This window comes from Oratosquilla oratoria, chromosome 28, assembly GCF_046742065.1.
Source record: "Oratosquilla oratoria isolate Oo_2021 chromosome 28, ASM4674206v1, whole genome shotgun sequence".
Taxonomy (NCBI): domain Eukaryota; kingdom Metazoa; phylum Arthropoda; class Malacostraca; order Stomatopoda; family Squillidae; genus Oratosquilla; species Oratosquilla oratoria.
The window spans coordinates 28,664,017-28,668,589 of NC_134804.1; the positions used below are offsets into that span (position 1 = coordinate 28,664,017).

At 40.2% G+C, this 4,573-nt stretch overlaps 1 non-coding gene across 1 annotated transcript; it reads right to left on the reverse strand.

Moving 5' to 3' along the window:
- Positions 1–1,122: 1,122 nt before the first annotated feature.
- Positions 1,123–1,195, reverse strand: TRNAR-UCG (transfer RNA arginine (anticodon UCG)). The gene has a single exon. It is a non-coding gene; the product is annotated as a tRNA-Arg (tRNA).
- Positions 1,196–4,573: the final 3,378 nt, after the last annotated feature.

The following is a 4,573-nucleotide window of genomic DNA, read 5'->3' on the forward strand; positions in this document are numbered from 1 at the left end:
GACCCTTAGGGCACCCCCTAGATTCAGGTCTAGAGAGTCCAGCACTCCCTAATTAATCTTATTACTAGAGAGGTAAAGGAAAGTCTATGGATGCATCGCTTCCCAAGTCCTCCTAGAATTGATTTCAGGATCCCCAGGTTGGGAAACGCTGTCCTAAGGTAATGAGAATCGTTTTGTGTCAGCCAGAATAAAGTCTATCAAGCACGTCACAGTAACAAAGAGGTTAGCAGTCCGGACCCATTACCATTAGGTGACTCATAATGACTTGTTATTGTCTATACATTAACTCCGACCTCTCACAATCTACCATTTCCCTTGACAAGAGGGGAATTCCTTCGACTGAATAGAATCGCCTAACGGCAGTCAGAACAAATACGTTAATCGCCCATAGTGGTAAGGACTCGTTTCACGCGTATCGACTTTTCGCCGTCCACGACACGACGTCGTGTTCTCAGATAACCATGGTTGTCTATGGACGCTTTCACACGTGACGCATGAAAGTGTATATAGGCACTCATGATTATTTGAGAATACGACTTCGTGTCGTGGATGGCGCACGACGAAAAGTCGATACGAGTAAAACAAGTCTAATTAGCACCCCTTCCCTCTCCTCCCATCTCCTCCACTCCCTTTCTTCTCCCCCCCCTCCCTTTCCTCTCCCTTCCCTCCTCTCCCTTCCCTCTCCCATAACTTCTCTTCCTTCCCTCTCCCCTCCCCTCCCTTCCCTCTCCCCTCCCCTTTCTCTCCCCTCCCCTCCCCCTACCCACCCCTCCTCTCCCTTCCCTCCTCCCTCCCTCTACCTATCTCTCCTCTCTCATTCCCTCCCTCTCCCCTCCCCTCCCTCTCCCCTCCCCTCTCCCCTCCCCTCCCCTCTCCCTCCCCTTCCCTCCCCTCCCTCCCGGTGATGACGTCATGTTTTGATTATAACATATCTTCCCGAAACGGAGTCCCAATCGGTCGACAACCCATTAATATTGTCTTTGAGTTTCAGACTTAGGATGAGATTGTCCATCAGGACAGAAGCGCTGGTAAAAGACAGCCTTTCTCAGTTGCTTTGTATCCCCTTTTCCTGGTTCAAAAAATCCGCCAACGACGGTTGGCACTGAGAGCATAAGGGCCACTCGACCGTGACAGCACTCGAACCTGCAATCTTCGGATCCGAAGTCCGACGCCTTATCCATTAGGCCACACGGTCATGTCTATGTGTTGTTCAAACTTTGTTATATGAAGAACAAAATAAAGCTAAAAATTTCATTTAAGTATGCACTTATTTTATTAATCTTATGAATATTTAATTTTGTATACATATATATATATATATATATACATATATATATGTATATATATATATTTATATATAAATATATATATATGTATATATATATATATATATACATATATATATATATATATATATATGTATATACATATGTATATAAAATCTAAGGACGTACTTAAATTATATTAATTTTACGTATATCTAATTTGTATATTCTATTTTATATGTACATATTTTGTACACATTATTTCATATATATTCATTTAATTGTCATATAACTTGTATATTTTATTTCACATACCCTCTAATGCAATGATTAACATACTTTTTCTCATTAAATAACTCAAGAATTATAAGACCATCTACACGTACATACGTACACACGTACATACGTACACACGTACACATACACTAAACGTACACGTTAATCTTTCACCAAATAAGGAATGATAATATATTATGACAAAGTCATTATACATTGGTCCGCAATAGATATCACGAAATACCTCAAATTGTAATGAATTTAGTAACAAGCATTAACATCACAAGCAATTTATAGTGATACTTACTACACATGCTGCAGTTACTTCAGCACCGATGCCATTTTGTGGGAATTTCCCACAAATTTGTGTTAGAAATTAGCTCACATGGGGTGTTTTGCGAACCAATTATATGTTGCAATGAATTTATTTGTGTATATAATAATTCCTTCTTTTTGTGGGAAAAAATGTGGAAATCCAGATTTCCTTGTGGGAATTTTGTGGTAAAAATCTCGCTCATTTGTGGGAACTGGGATAGATCACAATGGCAACACTACTTCAATAACAAATAATATTGGACTTCAACCATCTAAGAACTTCACATTTGCCTCACTCTCTATCTTTCCCCTTCCCTCCTTATCTTCTCCTCCTCCTCCTTCCTCCACTTCCCTTTCCTCCTTCCCGTATCCTTCATTTGCCTACCACCTCTTCATTTAGCATCTCCACAAAAACCTAAATTCCCTTCTGAACTGAGAACCTCATTCATACTCAACTTCACCTCAAAACCTGAATTCTCTCACTTATTTTCTTTCACCTCAAGAACTCCTTCTACTTTAACTTTGCCCCAAAGAAAAAAAAAATCACTAGAATATCTCAGTAACCAACCTCTCCCCACATAAACTCCCCTCCCCCATTCCGATTCCTTCTTCAGATAGATTTAGAACCCTCACCCACTTGTAACTTTATCAATAATCCTCCGGTTTGTCAATACTCTTGTGTCCTCCATGTGGCCTTGATTGTCTTAGACGTCAATATTGCTCCGCGAGTCTTGACACGACTGTGGAGACCTGTTGAAACCAGAGCCAATATGCGTCTCCAGTTTGAGTGGCCCAAGAAGAAGGAGAAGCAGAAGAAGAGGAAGAAGAAAAAAAAATAAGAAGGAGAAGAAGCAGAAAAAAAAAAAAAAAGTCGAGTCCAAGACTTCCGCCGAAGAGTTGAGTGGTTCTAAAGCGAAATAAGAGGAAGAAGAAGAAGAAGAAGAAGAAGAAGAAGAAGAAGAAGAAAAAGAAGAAGAAGAAGAAGAAGAAGAAGAAGAAGAAGAAAAGAAAAAAAAAGTGAGAGAGAAAAAATATCGAGCACAAGACTTCCGCCGAACAGGGGAGTGGTTCTCAACCGAAAGGGGACTCCAAAAGAGAAGAACAAGAACACGAACAAGAACAAGAGCAAAATGAAGGAGGAGGAGGAGAAGAAGAAGAAGAAGATAAAGAAGAAGAAGAAAAAGAAAAGAAGAAACAGAAGAAGAAAATGAAAAAAAGAAAAACAAGGAGGTGAGTGGTTCTCAATCGAAAAGAGATTCCAAAAGAGAAGAAGAAGAAGAAGAAAGAAAAGAAGAAGAAGAAAGAAAGAAAATAAGAAGAAGGAGAAGAAGAAGAAGAAGAAGAAAGAAAGAAAAGAAGAAGAAGGAGAAGAAGAAGAAGAAGAAGAAGAAGAAGATGGAAAAAATAAAAAAAATAAAATAAAATGTCGGACCCAAGACTTCCGCCAAAGAGGCGATTAGTTCTCAACCGGAAAAAAAAGGAGACAAAGAAGAAGAGGGACTTTGAAAATCGTGAGATCTGATCGAAAAGCTTCGAAGCCGATGAGACCATATGGTTGGTAAAGTTCTTTCGAATGTTAACGCCGTCTTCATAATTCCAACGATGTGGCACACTACATATATCCTATTCTAACTGTATAGAGTACATGCAAAGAATGCAGTGCTCTCTCTCTCTCTCTCTCTCTCTCTCTCTCTCTCTCACACACACACACACACACACACACACACACACACACACACACACACACGCGCGCGCGCGCGCGCGTACACACTAATTCAGTGATCTGAGATGAGTTCCCGCCTAAAGCTGAAAAAACATCACTGCACTGGAAACCGGCACTCCAACTCTGGTGGGCAAGTATATAAGTGTGTGTGTGCGCGTGTATGAGTTCTCATTAGGAGGGTAATAACTGTCGATCACGAATCCAACACGTGATCCAAGACCATGGTGAATCACAAGCACACACTATATGATCTAACTACATTTCTCCCATCTGAACACCGTGGAGATGAAAGATCATCTATACCTCCTCCACCGCCACACTGTGTGAGTCAAATGATGTGCAGTGAGGCACAGCTCATCCTCACAGGGTCCTGTAGGCGAGCTTATTTACTCACACTGATTCAGTCATCTATAGAATAGATGCGGGGAACATCCCTTTAGGTCGCTTAAGACTGTTTCATTCAGCTTTGTGATTCTACCTCAGACTGATGTGGGCCTTGAATGGAAGCAGGACAATTGTTCTCCGAACAACTGACCCCGGACAAACGCCCCCTAGGACAACTGCCCCCTGAATTGTTTATCATTATTCTGTTTCTTTGAAAATAATTCTCGATGTTTGATCTTCAATTCGTTTTAACATATATTGTTACTAGAGGTATTCTGTCTTGAATGATAGTGACCACTTTCAGTCTGGGATCACTCGAGTGTACAGAATCATCTGATTTTGCTCCAAAATAAAGATTATTTGATGTTATCACCAAGCGAATCTGGAAAGCTGGTTACACAGGACAAACCAGTTTAGGTCACTGGACGGATTGCTAAAACGTCTTAATATGTTTGAAAGTAAGAAATTCATTGTGAACCTGCTGAGTAGAAGTGACTTAAACAAGGTTCAAGAGCTGACATGACAAAACTTATTATCAATACTTTATATCCTTGATAAATATGCTACTGACGTTTGAAAAAATGAAACTACTTTATTTATTTATTCGTTT